The sequence below is a fragment of the Melopsittacus undulatus genome, chromosome 19 (assembly GCF_012275295.1).
Source record: "Melopsittacus undulatus isolate bMelUnd1 chromosome 19, bMelUnd1.mat.Z, whole genome shotgun sequence".
In the NCBI taxonomy this organism is placed as follows: Eukaryota; Metazoa; Chordata; class Aves; order Psittaciformes; family Psittaculidae; genus Melopsittacus; species Melopsittacus undulatus.
In genome coordinates, this window is record NC_047545.1 from 3324786 (window position 1) to 3345108 (window position 20323).

A 20323-nucleotide genomic window follows, 5' to 3' on the forward strand; every position below is an offset into this window, starting at 1 on the left:
AGATGCTGGTAGCTATAGCAAGGGCTCCATTCCACCCATTGACCTGCTTGTCCTGAAAAGTTTGGCATCCCTGTTTCTTGGCACAACAGGCAGCTAACGCCAGTGCTGGCCTGTTGGATTGTGCCTGAAGCCCCTGCTTTCCTGGGCAGGAGAGAGCTTGCTGCCCTGTCCAGCTGCCCTCTGTAGATAACAGATAACAGTGGTGGTAGCTCTGCTGTGCACCCAGCTTCCCATTAGGAAATGGGATGAGATCACAGTCTCGTTTCATCTCTTGACTATTGCCAGCCTGGGCTGGATCTGGACATAGAATCACAGAATGGTTTGGGTTAGAAAGGACCTTGAGATCATCCAGTCCCACCCTCCTGCCATGGGCAGGGATGCCTCACACTAGATCATGTCCCCAAGGCTCTGTCCAACCTGGCCTTGAACACTGCCAGGGATGGAGCATTTACTACTTCAAGAAGGCTCTTCTGTACTTCACCAGCCCTCAGCAGTGGGCAGTCTTCAACAACAGCCTTTCATACATTAATATACTTGGTAGCAGATGCACTCACTCATATGCTGAGAGCCTTTTAGATAAAGGCTATAATTCATCCTTAAAGCAGAGGCTGTAACCTGGGTGTTAACTGAGTCCAAGAGGTTCCTGTGCATGTTAAACTGATCCTGTTCTTTAAAGGAACTTGATCACAGACACACAATGCAAAGACAATGGACTTGATGCTCTTAGTGTGTATCCTGGGGTCACCCTGATGCAATGAGCTGAATGAGGGATGACTGGGGGTCCTCGTTGCCAGTGTAAGCAATGTGGTGAGCAGAGGTGAATGTGTGAACCAGAAGGTGTTTGGTTGTTACTAAGTAATGCTTACTCTGATCAAGGACTTCTCAGTCTCTTATGCTCTGCCAGCAAGGAGGGGCATGAGAAGCTGGGAGGGAGCAGGGGCAGGACACCTGACCCAAACTAGCCAAAGGGTTATTCCATGCCACAGCACATCATGTCCAGTATGGAAACTGGGGGGAGTTACCCAGAAGGGCCCAATCTCTGCTAGGGTCAGGGTGGGTATCGGTCGGTGGGTGGTGAGCAATGGTATTGAGCATCACTTGTGTTTATTGGAGGTTTTTCCCTTCCCTCTGTAGTTTTGTATCCTCTCCCGTTGTTACTTCCCTTAGTAGCAGTTTAATATTACTTTGGTTATTGGGCTGTTCTTATCTCCACCCATGGGGTTTATATGCTTTCCATTCTCCTCCCCATCCTGCCTGAGGGATGGAAAATGGGGAGAGTGAGGGAGAAGCTGCTGGTGCTGAGTTACCAGCTGGGTTCAAACCGTGCCAGCCACCTCTGCTCACCTGCACCTACCAGAAGCTCCTGGTACAAATTAGAACGATTAATTTTACACCTGGAGACATAAACCAGGACTCCAAGAATGAGGAGGTACCAGATACCTGAGCAGGGAATGGGTAGTAGCAGGCTGACATCCCACTGTGGCCTTCCCAGTGCAGCATAGATGCTAGCAGCAGCATGGATATTAATGCCTGCCCTGTGAAGGCAGATGAGTCCTGGCAGGAGGAAACGCCTGGATTGAGGATGCTGATCTGTGTTGCTGGAAGCCAAACTCAATTGTGCACCTCTGCAGGGCTCCACGCTGAGCAGTGGATGCACACTTAGGAATCTGTCCCTGCCCAAAGATACAGTGATGAGGCTTCAGTGGCCAAGCACCAGGGAGGAAGCTAAACCAAGCCTTGCAGCAAGTTGTTGAAAGCTGCCTGCACACAAAGCCAGGCCCAGCCTGCACCAGGATGCTCTGTAAGAGTGCTGGAGGATGGTTGGAGTTAACGTGTGAGAGCTGCCCTGTCAGCACCTGCTTTTATTCCCTGCACTGCAAACACTTGTTCTGGTTATAAATGGATCCATGAAGAATTTATTTCTTCTGCTGTTTCTGGGCTCTGTATTCCCCTGCTGAAGCTGTAGAGCACTGAGGGACATCACTCTTGCTTTGTGCTTTGCTGTCCATCTCCTTCCTGTGCTCTTTTTCTTTCCCTTCCACAGCAGAGCCATTTAGGCATCCATAAAACTCCAATAAAATCTTCTCTCCCACATACTTCTGCAAGAGCAGAAGATGCCTGCTCTGCTTCACTTCAGACATTGGGATGGGGGGGAATGGACTTGGTCTTCAAAAAGGGAACAGTGAGTAAAATAAGCCCAGAGAAAAGGGACAGCTTTTGCAGAGCTACTGCTCTCCCTCCAGAGCAGTTCTGCCATGGAAAGCTCCCTTTGGCAGCAAGAACCAAAACCAGCCCCACTCACTTCTGCTTGTGTCCTGCATGGAGAAACAGCCTTAGTATTAACCCGGCTTGGCTGCAGCCCAGCTGCCTGTGCATGGAAACATGTTTAAACCATTGAATAAGCAGGATATAAACAAGAATTCTCCAAGTTTGGTGTTTTTTTTGCAACTCCAGGCAATGCGAATTAAAGTCTCCTGTTATTAAGTTCCCATCTGGTGGCTTCTTTATGAAGGAATGATATTTGCATGTTTCCAGCAGAGAAAAGCTGTTTTTAGCTCGGATAAAATGGAACAGTTTGTGGTGATGTGGGAAATAACAGATGATGCTGATTTTAGCAACTGGGGTTGTAGGTTTCACCAGCTGCCCATTAAAAAACCTCAGTTATCTTTAAGTAAAGGGAGCCAATGTTTGTCCTAATGCCCTCAAAACCCATTGACTCGGAGACATTGGCCAGAGGAAATCATGGAGCTCACAGTGATCTTCTGGCTATGGTGGCTGGTGGTGTGTTTCTTGGGTTTTCCCTTTCACTTCACCACGGTGCAGGGCTGCTGGAGCTGGAGGGTACCAAAAGGGGCTGATGATGCTCTTCCTTGTTAGCAAGCACTTCTCAGGCAGGATTTACAGCGCTGCACTGCGCTGCGCTGTGGGGATTGTTAATATTCCAAAGCACACAAGGCAGAAGCCGCAGGGATTAACCTCGAAGGAAACCAGTGCCTGGCTTGCTTTGAAATCTATTCCACCAGTGCAAACGGGCTGTGGCTCTGCAACCAGCCACAGCTTTCTACCCCAGCCTGGCGAGGCAGCGTCGAGCCTTGGAAGCCATCCATAGAGCCTGGGCAGCAAGCGAAGCACATCATCACTCACATACAAGAGCTTCCCCACCCAAACAGCTGCTCTGCTCTCACAGCCAAAGGGAAAGCATCGCCCCGGAGGAGCTGCAGCTTCAGGGATGGAGGAGGAGGCTCAAAACTGCCAGCATCATCCTCCCGCCCAGGGCTAAGTTTAGCAGCTGCAGTGTAAGTCAAAGCACGGTGTTCGCACACCAGTGAGCTGCATGGGAGCTTCAGCAGGGGACACTGGTAGCTCAACATGTGTTGCATGCCCCGTTTGCAGCCTAGCAGCCTAGGGATAACAGCAAGTCTTGTACTATACTGTGTAAGGGTGGCATGTTTTATAGTAACTTGAGCTATTTGCAGCTTTCTGGTAGTGGAGTGTTTTAGAAAGCAAGCCTGCTTTTCCCAAAGAGAGCTGGCCTGCCTCCAAAGCCTCACAGGATCATTGGGGTGTTGCTAGGTTTGAATAGGGATGTTAGAGTGGGATTTGGGGAAATGTTTCTCTTTGCCATACTCCTGCTTTCCTCCTTTGTGGACAATAAAGGCACAGCTCACAGCGGTCTTAAGACTTTTGTCAATGGTGGTGGTGTCCAAGAGAATGTGTGTCTGGGAATTCCCTCACTCCTTTCTCTTGCTCCTGTCCTAAAAGTGAGGTCAAAGCCTTCATTCAGTACTGACATTGCTCTGTGTGCAGTGTTGTAGCCTCCACCTCTCTCCAGGGGCCTCCTGTGCAACTGGGCACCATGCTGGAGATCCAGGCGGTGGTACCTGCTCCTGGTAGCAGTGATGCTGCAGTTCAGGGCTCAAAGCACGTGCACAGCTGCAAGCTGAAAGGACAGAAGAAGTCAGTTCTCTCCAGTGTACCGTTGAGGGCAAGTCAGTTAAACTCTTCTCCTTGTCTCCTCCAAGGTTTTCTGCTCATGGATGAGCACATGAAGCACTAAGTCTGCAGTCCGGAATGGGCTGGGAGCTGCTCCTTCCAGTGATACCAATACCCAGACAGTGTGGATTGCTCAGGGAGGTATGTGAGCTCCTGGACCCTGCGTGGTGCCTCCCTGCAGGTCCTGACAATGGAGAGGCCGGAGCCACTGGGCTTCCTTTAGCTTTAACCACAAGGCAGCAGATCCCCCACTCCGCTCCGGGCTGCAGGGCTGCTCTGCGGATGATCTTGTGATGTTCTGACAGGCCAGAGAGCCATTATAGCGAGTGCTTGCCAATCACCAGCCTGCTGCCAGTCTGTGTCAAATGAAGCATCCCAGGCCCTGTCACATTAAATCCAGCAGCTCTTTCATTTCGAGGAGAGCAGTTTGTTTATTTGTGCTCTCTCCCCTCCTTTTGGGCTGCCACACTCAATCATCGCAGGGGTTTGGTCTGCCTCTGCAGAGCCTGGAACCACAGTGAAGCCCAGTGCCCCTTAAAGGGCCTCTCATCCTTGGGCAGGCAGTGCTGTGGAGTGCTTTGGAAAGAGATGGGTGTAAATAGAAAGCATGGAATGCTGGTTTGGCTGATGGTGTGGTTACAGACCGGTCCTTCATAGCAGTTCAAGGGCAGGGTGCCTGGTGAATCCCACTGCTGCTGTGCTCTCTTGCAATGAGAAGGCAAGATGACAAGTTGGGTCACATCTGTTTGCACCAGGCAAGGCTGTGCAGCACCTCTGTGCCTCAGTTTCCTTGTGTTCCAAACAGGAGGGCTGAGGAGTAGCCCAGTCTCTGGAAAGGGGAAGAGGAAGGCAGGTGATCAAGGTCTGCTGTAACCATATGGAGGGATGGAGATGAGGATGCTGGGTTGTGTGACATCAGGTGAGCTCAGCTTCTGTTGCTGCCTCAGCTTGGGCAAACAGGAGGAAAAAAGTCTGTTTTTCCTTAATTTACAATGCACCTGCAGTAAGAGGTGGTTCATTTCTTGTCATTGGTGCTTGATTTGCTCCGTAGGATTAGGATTCAGATGTTAGAATGGGTTTTTTCCCCCCTTTACAAGAATTAAAAGCAAATGCGCAGTTAAAAGCTAGAATTCCAGGGCTTCCAATCACTTGACAGAATGAAGTGTGTGAGCCAAATGAACTGAGCTTCCTCATTACTGCTGTCACTTTACATTCTGGCTGAATGCTCTTGAATTCAGCCCTGATCTGCTACACAAAATATTTTCCTTATCTTTCTTGCAAAGGGCCCCCAAAACCAGGGGTTTAAACTGTGGCCTTTTTGCCCTCAGAGTGGTTTTTACCTGTGGCTGCTTGTTTCACAAGAGAAAACGAGGTTATTTTGTGGTTATTGTGAAAATTCATGGGGACAGTTTCCCTGTGGATGAATGGAGATCTCTTCAAGGGAGAAGGATGCCTACAGCTTTTAAGGGCTGTCTTTAACCAAACCTTACACAAATCTGTGTTTGAGGTGTCACTTCCATACCAATGTCTTTAAGAAAGCGTGATGATAAATCTGGCTTCATTATCCAACATATCTAACAGCCAGCCCAGTGACATCCTTTCCTTTCATTACACAGAACAGCAATTGACTCATTGGGTGACTCTGCTTTCAGTTGAAGCCACATCCAGTAACTGGGAGCCCAGGGAGACTCTGCAGTCTCCATGGAGATAGCACACTTACAACTTAATGTGATCAACAGATGCTGCAATAAGCTTGAAAGATGGAGAAAATGTTTCAAAGTGAGTGTTGTTTATGGTGGTTCAGTGATGTGCAGAGTTGCTCTGTTATGACTGGGCTCGGTGAAAACACAGATGTGTGTCTTGAGGGAGGAATCTCTCATGTGGATAAAGGAAGTGGGCCACTGCCTTTCCCTTCTCCACAGCTGCCCTTGGGGAGGTCACCTTTACTTTCTCTGCTGTTCCAGTTTATCTGTAAAACGGGGCAGTGCTCCTCATCCTGTCCATGGCTGCAGCATCACAGGTGGGGGCTGTAATGAGATGAAACTCATAGGGTTCTGATGAATGAGTCCATAATCTCGGTGAATTGAACAGGGATCTCCCTCTGTGCTCTATGACCTAATGCTGGAGCTGACGTCAAGGTTTCCAGAGCACACTTACACTTGTTTCATTCCCCTGGAAGCCTCTAATGAGTGATCATTGCCCCCTGCATCTTAGAAGCTGTTGGAAAGAAATGACCTGTTTCTTGCCTTCCCTGCTCTGATACTGGTGTAGTTCCCATCACTGTCACCTCAGGCCCAGGGGTAGGGGATAAAGTCCTCAAACAGAAGGAAGGGCATGCTGATGCACGACCTGCAACAGAAGAATTCCTGGAGTGTAAGCGTTAGAAAGGATGTTCCAGAAGCAAGGACTGGGTCAGCCTTCATCTTGCTGATTGCTGGAAGCTGGGAATTCACACTCTACTTGTTCTTTCCCTAAGCATCCTCTGCTGGCCACTCTTGGAGACAGGCTGTTTGATGGGGGGAACACTTGCTCTGAATGTGTTTTGCTCTTAAAATCTAGAGCCTGGGGCTTGTATTTTCCCTTGTCCATGGGGGTTTTCAGGAGGGAGGATTAACCTTTGTTCATGCAGTGGCCATTTAGAGCTGTGCTGGGTGCTCTGCAGGCACAGGGGGAGAAGCAGTGACCAGCTCAGAGACTGCGAGGGGAAAGCTCAAGAGAAGGGGTGACCTTGGCCAGGTTTGTAAGGAAGAGGCTTGGCTGTGGCAGGACTGCCCTCAGAAGCCAAGGGGGCTGGGCAGAGTGTGTGTCCCCCACCTCAGAGCCCCGTGCCTCTGCCAACGTGCTGAGCAAGGTGACGTGAGTGTTCTGGCACTGCAGAGCGCGCAGTCCCTGCTGCTGGCAGAGCTGTGTAGCTGAAACTCTCTGCAGATGGGCAGCAGTTGGTGACTTCATCTCTACAGCTACATTAAGGAGAAGGCATCTTTCCAATCCAAGCATCCTGCTGGAAATCACCTGCAGAGCTTTCCACAGCAGAAATGCAGCCCTATCTCCCAGCTGCCATTCTTTCCTCCTACCCAGGACGAGCCTTCCTTGCTTGCATGACCCCTGCTCAACCAGGCTCCAGAGCTGGACTCTTGCCCTTGATCAAAGGTGCTGAGCACCCCTCTCCCGTGCACCTGGGGGTTAAGAGTTTCCAGGTAGAAACCATCTAGTGGCACTCTGGGGGCACCCACCCTTGCATTGCTCTTCACCCATGCAGTTCCATTCCCTGGGGTCCCCAGCCAGCAGCTGGTTTCCGTGCAGATGTACATGCAAGGTACCCATAGTGCAGCCATAACCATCAGTGAGGGCTATTGATTAGGGGCTGTCTCCAAATAACAGCAGGAATGCCTCTCCTTTCCAAAAGGACAGGATATCTAATTCAATGAAAGGAATTCCTCAATGGAGTCCCGGATGGGCCCAGAAGATCAGCCTGATTATCTTCCGAAGCCTTGGTTGCTCTGAATAAGCCTGCAAATTGCATTAGCTCTGAGAAAGGCAGCCCTGGCCCCCATCGCTCAGGGAAGCTGAAGGACAGCTTATTGATTTTCATGTTTCAGAAAAAGAATGGAATTATATCCCTTTTTATTTAAAATGCTGCTTAAGCAATTTAGTAATGTGCTGTTGGAGGCCTGGTTCCAGGCTGGGGATGGGATGGAGGAGGAGGGGATGCTTCCCTTGACAAGAGAGCTGGGTGGAAGCAAGATTTAGTGTAATTGCCTTCCCTTCCAAGTAATTGATGACACCAGAAGAATGGCTCTATTCTGCCAGCTTCCTTTCCTGCACAGCATTTATTACAGATATAGTAATTAATTATGTAAATAGTTGATTTATAATCAACAACACTGGTACTGAACTGAGTTTTGTGTATGTGTGAATTTACGTGAGGGCAAAGTACTTGCTAAGGTCAAGCAGCCTGGGCAGGGGAGGAATTGGGGTGGTGAGTCCCAGCAGATGGATTTTGGGGCCTTTCATTGGGAATTTAACCCTTTCCATCCCTGGAATGAAGCATGGCATGGAAGGGATCCCATCTGTTACTCCAGGGATGTGTGGAAAGAAAGCATCTTCCAGGAGCTGCTGTCTCTTAGTTGGAGCTGAGCTCTGCTCCGCTGCTTCAGAAGGGGCTGGTGCTGAGTTCCAGCCATTTCCCAACCCTCTGCACTGCTGCCTGGATGGGAGTGAAGTGCAGGGCTTCTCTCCCCTGCTGCTCCACCTCTTCCCTTTGCATTGTTCCAGGCAAATCTTTCAGGAACAGCTTTTAATCAAATGAATGTGCAGTTATAAATAAAATACCTTCTCCTCCCCCTTCTCCAACCTCCAATCCTGAACCTTTGCCCAAGCAGGAGGATGGGAACTGCTTCACAAGCAGTGGTGAGAACATGCCGGGTTGTGCTGTGTCCCTGTTTCCCAGGGCTCCATCCCGTATGGGGAACGGTTCGAGGGTATTTAGAGGGTCTCAGCCCTTCAGCATGGAGGGAGGGAAGGTTTGGTCTTCCTCAAGCTGATCTAAATGCTACCAATCCAGGTGGTGGGTGCTTTTGTTGGCTGAGGGTGAAAATGCTTTTCCATCTAAGTGGCTGCCAGGGGGGAAGTTCTGTATCCTCATTCCCCTGCTCTCTGCAGTGCTGTTGGGTTTAGGATCAGCCACCTTGAGCTCATCCCCTCAGCCTTGCTGGACACTGGGCTTGCCACAGGTGATTTGGGAGCTGAGGGGGGGGTGGATCTGTCCCGAGATGCCTGAAGTTCCTCGATGACCTTCAACTGAGACCTGAGCTGCCTCTTCTCTGTGAAGAGTTGATGCTATTAATTGGAAATCCGATTTTGGAGGGAGGCCAGGCCAGTGCTGAGCCAGCATCACTTGGCACTGCAGGCAGGATACAGGACATGCCTTGGTCTATCTATAGCCAGGGAAAGTCATCTTGTTCTGTCTTATTGCAGGGGAAAGCAGGGTAAATAGGTCCCAGTTCCTACCTCACCTCCTGGCACCTCACCCAGGTTTCACTTTTTGCTATAGTTTGTTGCAAGGTAATTGCACGACAGAGCTGCTTAAACCAGGACACAAGCAAAGGGTTTTTTACCTTTGAACAGCAAAGAGCAGGAGGTGACCAACAGGACACCAGGCCTGTCAGCTGAGAGAGGGCTGCTCTTGACTGCCGTCTCCACATCTGTGATCCATCCACTATTCCCATTGCTGGATCCCAGGGTTTAAGCACAGTGCAGAAAAAAGGAAGGTGAAGGGCAGGCTGCAGACTGTGATATAGATGGGAAGCAGATAATAAGGAGAAGGCAAAGCTGGACAAAGATTGGTATGGAGGATAGGGCTGAATGGCAGGCATGAACACGGGCTGGTGACATTCACTGCTGCCTCACGTGGGATGTTCCATGGAAATCTGCTTCCTTTCTTTTCCTCCTTAGGTTTCCTTTCTCAGGGATGTGCTTCCCCTGGGCTCATGCATATCCCATCTATGTAGGGGCAGGGAATGCTGCAGTGGTCTCAGCCATGATAACCTGTTCCAGTGATTGGTCCTGTCTCTGACACAGTATCCCAGCATCAGCAATCAGCACTGATAGGAGGATGGCTGATGGGGGCTGCATGAAGCCAGAGCTTATCAATTCCCATCTGAGTAATGCTGTTTATAAAGGGTGGCAGACCTAAAAGTGTATTCAGTGTCAAGTAATGCCCTGAACTGCCCTGGGGAGCAGGGAGGAAAGGAAATATTGTGTCTGTCTTTACAGAAACAAACCAATTGGGAGCAATGGATTAGGTGGGACTTGCAGCTTGTGGGGGTTTCCTGCTTCTTCATTGGTGTTGGACACTTGGAGGGAGTTACTGTACCAGCATACAGCCCTTTGTGCCCCCGGGAATGCTCAGGGTGTTACTAACACAGGCTGGAAAGGGCCTCTCTGCTCCTCAGCACAGCCTCTCTGCATCATTCCAGGTATCATCGAGTTAGCTCCCGGTTTCCATCACGTCACTGGGACTGGAGATGAAGCTGCCTTAGTTTCCATTTCCATCAGGCTTTTGATTGATGCCATAGGAGTCAGTGGAAGCCTTTGGTGCGGGCACAGCTCTGACTTCCATGCAGGGCATCACATTGTGCATCCTGCCAGCTCTGAGAGCTCCTGGCAAAGAGCTTCCAGCCCCTGCAGGTGGGAACAATGACTTTGTCAGCTGCTCTGGCTAAATGCACCCAGGTTCCAGAGCCCTCATTTCATCTCTGCATAGTCCCAGTGCATTGATGTGCATGGAAACCAATGCTAGCACCTTAAACAGCCCAGCTGAATCCTTGGGAATCCTGCCGGAGCTTTGGCCAGATCCTGTGCTGTTTGTGACAGGCCTGTGGATAAAGAGGGTCCTTCCTCCTCTGTGCTGGGGAATCCAAGGCCTTTCACAAGCACTGCCATTTGCATAAAGCACTTAAACCTCCCATAAATAAACCCCGACAGCAAGATCTCGCAGGAGCTGACAGAAAGCAGAAAGCTCTGGGTTTTAATTAGTCTCTTACCCTTCCTATAGCAAGCAACCATCATTGCTCACGTCAAACCAGTGCTTATTCTGGGATGTAAAAACCACCTGAGTCCTCTGACAGGGCTGAGGGATGTGAAGGTGGAGGGGGGGAGAGGAACATTTGGCCTGCAGTGATTCCTGGGCTGGGGTTTCTCTGGCACAGGACTTGCTCAGGACCTTTGAGCACCTCCGGAGCACTTTCTGTCCCTGTTCCACTTGGGGACAGGGCAGGGGATTTGAATGTCGGGCAATGCAAAGACTCAGCTCCCCTGTCCGCAGCTCTGCAACTGCCTCCTCTGTTCCTCTTTTGGGAGATGAAGGAAGGGGTCTTGCAGAAATCAGGTTCCTGGTGTTGGAAAGCCCTTTTAAGAGGAATAGCCCCGATTTCTGCTTGCTAACCCTGGTGTGAACAGTGTGGGTCTGGATTGAAGAGCAGGCTTGGCTCTTCCATGGCTGTCAGTGTAGACACATCCCTTAGTGTTTTCATTGCTGGGGGAAACAAACCCTTTGGCGTGTGCTTCCCTTCACACCCTGTGTGCATGCAGCTGTCTCTGCTTCCTCTCTGCTCACAAGCAGATGGCAGAGCCCGAGAGGAGATGCTTCAGGTGAGTCGGGCTGGGAGCCCTGTGGAGACACAAGTGTGAAGAGACACATCCCTGCCTTGTCAAAATATTGGGATGCCTGGTGGAAGCGGAACAGAAGGGACTGCCTCAGCCACCAGCTCCCCTGGTAACAGCACCCGGGTCCCTGCGTAGGACCAAGCTGTGGGTGGGCTCTGCGCCCTGCAGGCATCCCTGCGCCGCAAACAAGAACAGAAGCATTGCAATGGCAGGAAGCTCATTGTATCCGGGTTGGTTTGCATTGAGGGCTCAGGCTCCTTTGATGGGGCTCAGCAGATAACACCAATTATAAAATTATTAACAAACCAATGTGCTGCTTCTCTCCAATTAAATGATAAGAGGCAAAGCAAAGGGGCAGATTTTATCATTATCAGATTACAGGCCCAGCTTGTGCAGATAATCAAGCAGGCACTTTCTAAGAGGGTACCTCCAGCGTGGCTCCTTAGATTATTGTTTTCCTATAGGAGAAATGAAAAGCACTTTGCAAAAGCAGTAGCAATGCTGGCAGTGTCTTTATCGGGGGCTCTAATGGGAGCAGAACACAAGGGGCACAGAATGGCTCAGGCCGATGCCAATGAGGATAAGAAGAGCATCAGGAGTGGGGAGGGTGCCCACCCAGCAGAGCACTGAACCAGAACATCTGGAGCCTGTTAGAGACATAAAGCCTTAAGAGGGAGTTTGCTTCAATCAGGGAAGCAGCCTCTGGGAGAGCAGAAAGAGCCACAGGAGGAGGAAGAAAGGAACAGGAAAAGATCTGGATGTGGAAGGAGCGTTTCTCTCCTGCTCTTCTCCCCCTTGAAAGCCAGGTAAGAGCTAAGCTGTGGCTACAAATCCACAGTCCTTTCACTGGCTGAAATGTGGCCTTTTAGAGGTGATCAAATGCAATCGGGCACTGTGGGACTCATTCAGCTGCCATGTGATACACTGAATGAGGAGAATACCAACTGCAGCAGAGGGGAGACAGAATGAACTTCCCCTTCTTGACCCCAGAGCAATCAGACCTGGAAGCCTGAAAGCTGGGGTTATTTTCCTCTCTGCAGGCGAGAGACAGCAGTTTAAAGGGTAAGAGTCTTCCTCCGTCTTTGACTCTTTGCCTTGCTATGTGTTAGGTTGTTAGGCTGGTAAAATATGTAGAGGATGTGATTCCCTTCCTGTTCTGGCATGAATCAGAAGTCGCTCTGGCTGTGCTGATTTACACAAGCTGAGGGGTTTGGCTTAACAAAATCCAAACAGCATCAGGCTGGTGAGGAGGAAAGGTCAAGCTGCCAGATCTGTTTCAAGGCATGGTGATAGCAGCCATGAAATCACCGTGGCTGATCAGGGAAGCTCATCATTAAGTGATTAATGATGAGGAATTGTTATTCCTGAAGCACAGGGAGCCCTCGTCACATCTGTGTGGAGTTCCCTTGAACCTGGATCCACTCCAACTATTCCGGAGTCCTTGAGCTTGCAAAGCAGAGCTGCTGATCCCATAGGAAGAGGTCTCGGGGTTTAACACTCCCAGGACCTACAGTTCCCTAAGGAAAAGTGCCACAGTGTGTGCACAGCCTGGTGGGGGGGCAGGAAAAGGGTCCTGGTAGGAGCCCAGCAAAGTACACTGGAAAATAAGGCTATTGTGGAAACAAGGAGCTAACATTGAGCAGACATTGGCTTTCCCAGGCACTAAAGGGCCCCTTGAAAGGCCACTGAATGTTCTCTCTGCCAGACCAAGGAGGTAAAGGACTGGTCTCTTGATGCAGCACCAACACGTGCACTTACACAGCCCCAGCCTGTCAGCTGCTGGTTCTGCTTCCCTTACCTGGCATTTACAAGCCTGCCCACTAACAGGTCTATTTAATTTCTTGGGATGGGGCTCTGCTTCCCAGGCGGATCTTCAGCTGCGAGCTGAGTCAGCAGCATCTCGAGTCAAACAGCAAACCTCCCTCCCTGCAAGACATTGAATCCCCGTGATGTGCAGCCTGATGGGAGGGAACTCTCTGCTTTCAGTGTGCCACATCAGTGCGTTTGCCTCCCATCCCTCCCTGCAAGCAGGAAGCAGCCCTCTTGAATATAATTTCTATTGAAAGCAAATGGTGTCTATGTCTGATTAGTTCTGGCTTGAGGCTGTATCAACAAGCTCACTGTTGGTCCTGCGTTTGCAGCCTGGAATATTTTAGGGCACTTGAATCTGACAGATTCATGTTTATTACATTAAAACCATTTTATCATTGACTCGCCAAAGTGTTATTCTCCCAGCTGGAAAGAGGCAGTGAAGAACAAAACTAAGGCAGCTACACCATTGGCCCAAGTGAGGACAAAAAGGGCAAATCCTTCATCCAAACAGAGCCTCAGAAGGCCCAATCCTGCTCTTCTTCAGGGCTTGATCCTGCCTCTGCTCTATGAAATGCCAAAGCTGTGGTAGGCGAAGGGCCAGGCTCTTCTGCTCTGCTGATGTTGATCAGGGCAATGAGATGGAGACACGGCAGTGGATAAGGGGGAATCAAAGCAGGCAGGTTCTGGGCTATGGTGTGGGCTCACCCCCAGCATGTCCCTGTCCCCATATAATGCAGCCCAGGCCCCCCTCCCATAGAGCTGCAGCCGTTTCGTAGTGCTAACATCAGCAGAACTGGTCTGTGTCAGCAAATCAAAGGGGGAGCTGTAGGGAAAGTGCCTATGCTTTCATTGTAGTCTTTTGGTGACTGCAACTGTACAAACAGAGAAAGTCACCTTCACCCCCCCAAGTCCAGGGCCCCAAAGCAGGGCAGCATTCTGTCCCCTGTTCCTCTCTGGGGACAGGGTTTCCATTACACCAAGGCCCCTCTGCTTCACTCTGGCAGCCTCCAAAGGTCTTGAAAGGGCTGGAAAACGTCCCTTGCCAGCTTCCTGTGCTCTGCAATGCTCCCCAGCTTACACAGCACTGGCATAAAGCCTTAGCCTGCTGCCAGAGCCTCTGCTCCATGGGGAATCGCAAGGGGAAAAGCTATGATCCCTTTCAAAATGAAGGTATAAGTTTCAAAGCCTCCTGTGGAAGGGAACATAGCAGGGCCAACCAGAAAACAGGGCTGAAGCAATCAGGCCGTTCCATTGAAAACCAGCTGGAGTCTGGCAGCCTCCTCCATCAGCTTTCTTGCTTGTTTCACTTCCAAAAGTCTCCAAGGAATTTCCTGGTACATTTGCTCTGCTTCACCACAGGGCTCTGCTGACAGACAACGTGTGGCTCCTGACTCTGTCGTGCTGCCCATCCTGTTCTTCTGATAGAATCATCAGGATAAGGCTCAGTATTTCTGTCTAGAATGTTAGCAGCCTCACATTGGAGCATCTCAGCAGGATAAGGGAGACCAAGGAATGGCAGTGCTGGAGGTAATCAGAAGTCAGCTGGAAGTGAAGGATTTTAACCTAAACTACACGTCCAGGCTTTCCTTGTCAACAAAGGGAGAGGTCCAGGCTTCCAGAGTACAGATATCCTGTGTCACAGGGGGTCAAGAGTAGTTTGGGTACCAGAGAGCAAGTGAGAACTTGGAGTTGGTTAGGACAAAAGGTTGATGGTGCTTATGCAGAGCGATTTGGTGTATGGGGATCCTAGGATCATGGAATGGTTTGGGTTGGAAAGGACCTTAAGATTGTCCAGTTCCAACTGGAGAAGTGACAGGCAGTAGGACTGGGATGTGGCAGAGCTAGGATGCACCACATCAACTTCCCAAATCCCAGGCCAGTTCCCTGTCCATTAAGCAGGCTCCTTGCTGCCTGCAAATTGTCTTTCAATCCAAGGCTGTGTTCACAGTCCATGTCATTTGCAGATTTAAAGAACAGACAATAAAATCCATGAAAGCCAATGAAATAAGAAGCAAAGGCCATTAAGATCGCACTTGGTAACCCTTCATTTAGCTAACCTGTCCTTTAAGGAAACTGGCTGAACATCTGAAATGTGTTTGCTCTGTAGACAGATAAGGCTGAAAGTAGAACCCGGTCTCTAAAGAGCTTTAAGCTTTCTTAAAAGGAAGCAAACGACTCAGTGTCATGCCACAGAAGGCATTAATCTTTAACTGTTACACAGATGACTGGGGAAAGAGGCCATTTGTTATAGGAAGGGAAAAAGAGAAAGAGAGGGGGTTTTGTGGTTGTGCTGCCAGGAGAGCCAATTCCCATCTGCGGCTTTGATGCATTGTTTCATAAGTAACAGTGTTGGTTTTGCACGGGAGCAGCTCTCAGGATCCATAAGGTCTAATGCAGAATGAAATGTGTTCCAGGAGAGAGGCTTTAGTTGCTATTTTTGCAGTCGGTGGAGCAGGATGTGTCTCAGAAAGGTGCTGTCCCTAATGCCCTCTGACTCTGCAGCAAAGGCATCCTCCGGTTTGTGCTCCTTGTACTGGATGTTGCCTCGTGCACCACAGACCACTGCTGGCACATTTGGGTCTCCCAGAACTGTTGCCCTTGCAGAAAGTGAGCCAGAAAACAGGAGCATTGCGTTGTCCTGGGCAGGAGATGGGAGGTTTGTTCCCCCTTCTTTGGTATGGCTTCCTTTGCCATATTCTGCTTTGTGCAGAAGGGAGCTCATGGCACTGAACACACCAGTTGTGTTTGACTTTTCTTCTCTGGTGCCCTCAGAGCATCATCCAGTGTCTGAAGGGGACTACAAGGATGCTGGAGATGGACTCTTCATCAGGGCCTGTAGAGATAGCACAAGGGATGGAAGGTGTCCCTGTCCATGGCAGGGGGTTGGAACTGGTTGATCCTAATGTCCTTTCCAACCCAAACCATTCTGTGATTCTTTGTCCTGTTTCTTAATTCTTCTCCAAATTAAACCAGGAATCCCTTTCCTCCCTTCCCCTTCTAAAAGCATTCACACTCAGGGCAGCTTTGCATTTCCTTTCTGTTTCGCATCAAAGCAAGTACTTAACTGCAGCTGTTTTATCGAGGAGTAAGTTAAAACCCCACTGGTTTCCATGTGGTTTATCCCAAGCTATAGGAAGAGCACTTCCCGATAGAAATGGCCCTGCTTTGCATGCAGGGAATGTTTCCAGAGGGCTGCTTTCCCCTCTGGCACGCTTACCTCTCTGTGGGCATTATGAAAGCATGAGCTATCATTGCTGCACTGCTCTAGCACAGTTCCTCCTAATGATAATATTTTTCTCATCTTAAAACAACTCGAAGGGCCATGACTAAGTACCCAGCAGGTCAGTTGGGAATAATCAGGTTTCTGCCTGTGTCTTTCAAGCAGAGCAAGGCCCTGGAAGGCATCTCCCTGGCTCTGCGTCACACACCCAGGCTTGGGGGGAATTGCCATTAATGGCTGGGAATGTGTCTTGGCTTTTCTCTTAATCTCTTATCACAAGCTTAGCTAATGTCTGCGAAGCCCAGGAGGATTGGGTAATGATAAGGGATCATCAGGCAAGATGCAAAGATAAGCGCTGTTCTCTAAGAATCCAGCCTTGCTTCCAAGGAGATCATTATCTCCGGCTCTCTGCAGGCTTCTGCTCACACAGCCCCCATCCCAGAGGCCCTTGGAGCTGTGGCTGACGTCCTCCCTCTTGCCATGGGGCACAGCAAAGCAGCAGCAGGGAGTTAGTGCCTGGTTCTCTGCAGCCCTCTGTGGGTGGTTGATGCTCCCCTGGGCCATTCCGGGCTCTGCACAGCCTTTGGCTCCAGGATCCCAAGTACAAGGTGGGGTTGGGGACCACTCTCTGTGTGTGGAGGACGGTTGGCATCCTCGGCCCCACTGGTAAAAGGAGGGAATGGTAAAGCCACCTCTCTTTTTCCCTGCTCCACAAAGTGCCAGAGGAGCAGAGCAAGCATCCTGCTGGGTGTCTGTGCCTCAGCAGGCAGTAGTTGGGATGCTGGAGGCAATGGGGTACTTTGAGACATTCCTTTCTATCAGCTGCTCTAACCTGTCTCAGCTGAGCCCACACTGTGTCACATTCCCAGCTGTTCCAGTGGAAAATGAGACAGATTCCTCTAATCTGCCTCTCCCATGGCTGGGTCTCAGGGCTCCCTGGGACAATTGTTTCTTCCGAGCTGATGTCCTGGTGAACAATAGATCATATCCCCACCAAGCAAGTGCCAGGTCTCCAGCAGAGCAGGAAGGGCAGAAGCAGGCATCCTAAAACTGCTGGTGCTGCTGCTTTAGAACTGAGGGATACTGGAAAGGGGCTCAACATTGCCTCCACGTTTGGGCGGTTGTGGCACAGGCCACAGGAGAGGTGATAGAGCAACACTGGCTCCAAACCGCACCATCCCCATTGGAGTGTTAGTGTGGATGGGGCACTGCAGCACATGTGGAGATGGAGCCAGTCCTGCTGCCTGCTTAAAGCCCCTGCGTTGTTCTGCCTCTGTGCTGTTACAAACATGGTTAGCTTGGATTTACACCTTCAGAGGCTCTGTCTGTGCTCCTGCCGATCCATTTCATTACCTGCCTATAACTGTTTTGTTTTCTCTGCTCTTTTGTTCTCCTGTGCAGAGCATACCATCAGGTTTGCTCTCCTCTGACATGAGTTGCATGCCTCTCATTAAACTCTCTTCCTTCTTCAAGTGAATTGGGTCCCATATTGCTGTCCACTAGTGGGACTCTGTTCACTGTCTGAATGGCATCTTCCCAGCTGACAGATGGATTGCTGGAGGGCTCTGTGGTCACTGTGCCAGCCTTAGGAGTCCATGATGATTATATTCCCAACCTCATCAGGTTGCTTTTGGTGTCTCATGGGACTTTCCCCACTCTAAATAATAGTGAATCCAGCCTCACTGTTCTCATCCTCCTGGAGCCCACAGCTGCAAGGGGATATTGCTGGTATCTACAAGTTTTGGGGTCCCTTCCTGACTGATGCTATTTAGTGGGAAGATCGGTCCCAATTTTCACTGCATTTCAGCGAGAGGTGGGTGCCTGAACTGCAGTTGAAAGCTGCACCATTGCGCCTGCTACTTTTTATTGTGCACATAAATGTACATAGATTGGTGCAAAACAAAGGGAATTTGAGGGCTGAAGCTAGGGAGAACGTGTGAAAAGGAGGAGGATGACTACAGATGAGGTGAGGGCAATGCCACACTGCACCCCAGAGTCCTAGCTGTGTCCCAGGCAGCCTGGCCTTCCCTGCAGTGGGTGAGATGACAGTTTGGATCCACACAGCTCAACAGGGATGGGTTAACTCTGCTTCATCCTTCTCCTGCAGCCCTTGCCTGGCCAGTGGAAGTGGGCAGTGACTGTGGTAACCAGTGAGTGTGTCTGGTGTCTATTTGTGTATCAGTTTGGTGAGAAAGCAATAAAAATAAGGCAGAAGCTGTTCCCTGTGAGGGTGCTGAGGCGCTGGCACAGGGTGCCCAGAGAAGCTGTGGCTGCCCCATCCCTGGCAGTGCTCAAGGCCAGGTTGGACACAGGGGCTTGGAGCATCCTGCTCCAGTGGAAGGGGTCCCTGCCTGTGGAAGGGGTTGGAGCTGGATGATCTTAAGGTCCTTTCCAACACAAACCATTCCATGGTTCTATCATAACTCTTAGTATGAAGCTGAATAATGAAGCAGTAGTGGAATTAGTGACACATTTTGAGCAGAAAGAAATCCTTTTTTATGACTTAAACCAAGCTTAAATTAACAAGTGCAGGTAATGATTCCCCAGAGCTGGATAAGGGGTTAAGGATCGTTGCTCTCGGTGATGACAGGCTACTCACTAAATTTGGTGAGTTATGTTTGGAGGTTGAGGTTTTATAGCTCAGATATATTGTCTCCAAGTGAGTGAAACTTGGTTGACTGGCAAGCCAAATGATTCACAAATTGACCTGAAGAATAGCATTTCCCCCCAGCCTCCAGTGGGTGAATGATGTTTGGAAACCACCAGCTCTGTGACAAATGAGAGGATTCATCTTATTTGAAGAAGTGGAAAAGATGAGTGTGATCTGGAGACAAAGGATCTTGTGTCCCAGGAACTTGGCAGACAAGCTGAGCACTGATGGCAGTTAAAGGGCTGCTGCTGCTTGTTGTGGCTTTGGGCAGTCAGGAGGCTGATACCTAGCTTGGAAAGGCAGAGCTGGAGCATGTGGCATCATGCAACAATGTCTGTGATGACAGACACAGAGTTAGGGTGTTCCTGCTTCATACCCACCGATCTCATCCCCCAGGGCACACAGTGTGTGCTGCACTGGCATGGCTGTGTGTGTACAGTGGACTGGGGACCTGATCCGAGTGAATATAGAATCATAGCATGGTTTGGGTTGGAAAGGACCTTAAGATCATCCAGTTCCAATCTTCCTGCCATGGGCAGGGGCACCTTCCACTGGAGCAGCTGCTCCAAGCCCCTGTGTCCAACCTGGCCTTGAGCACTGCCAGGGATGGGGCAGCCACAGCTTCTCTGGGCACCCTGTGCCAGCACCTCAGCACCCTCACAGGGAACAGCTTCTGCCTTATCTCCAACCTGAACCTCCCCTGTTTCAGTCTGAACCCATCACCCCTTGTCCTATCACTCCAGTTCCTGATAAAGCTCCCTCTCCAACATCCTTGTAGCCCCCTTCAGACACTGGAAGCTGCTCTGAGGTCTCCACGCAGCTTCTCTCCTCCAGGCTGAACAGCCCCAATGTTCTCAGCCTGGCTCCATAGGGGAGCTGCTCCAGCCCCTGCTCATCCTCATGGCCTCCTCTGCGCTTCCTCCAACAGCTCCATGTCCTGATGCTGCAAACCGGAGCAGGGCACACAGGGCTGCTTGGGGGCTCTCCCGAGGGCAGGGCAGAGCAGCGGGGCAGGATCCCCTCCATGCTGCTCATGCTGCTTTTGATGCAGCCCAGCCACAAAGAGTTCACTTTGCAGCTGAGCCTCCTTCCCCCTTGCTCAGCCTGTCCCGCACTGCTCAGAGCAGGGGCTGTGCAGGTCAGCACGTGCAGGAGAACCCGAATCAGGGCAGAGCGATGCTTCCCACTGCCTCCCAGTGGGTTTGGTGTTAATGGGTTAGGCACACGCTCAGATGTTGGGTTTCAGTGGAGTTTGCAAGGCAAGGTGAGGGTCAGTTTGGGATGAAAAGCTAAAACTATCAAACAAATGGCACACTGAGGGTGGCCTGTTCCTGCCCTGCCATTTATCCCAGCACCGAGTGCCTGTGGCCAGCCCAGGTGCCATTGTCCAGATACAGAGCCCCAGCAAATCCATCCCATTTTCATCCGGATGTCACTGAGAAGTTCCTTTCATGTTTCTGTCATATTTAATGGGGTCTGAG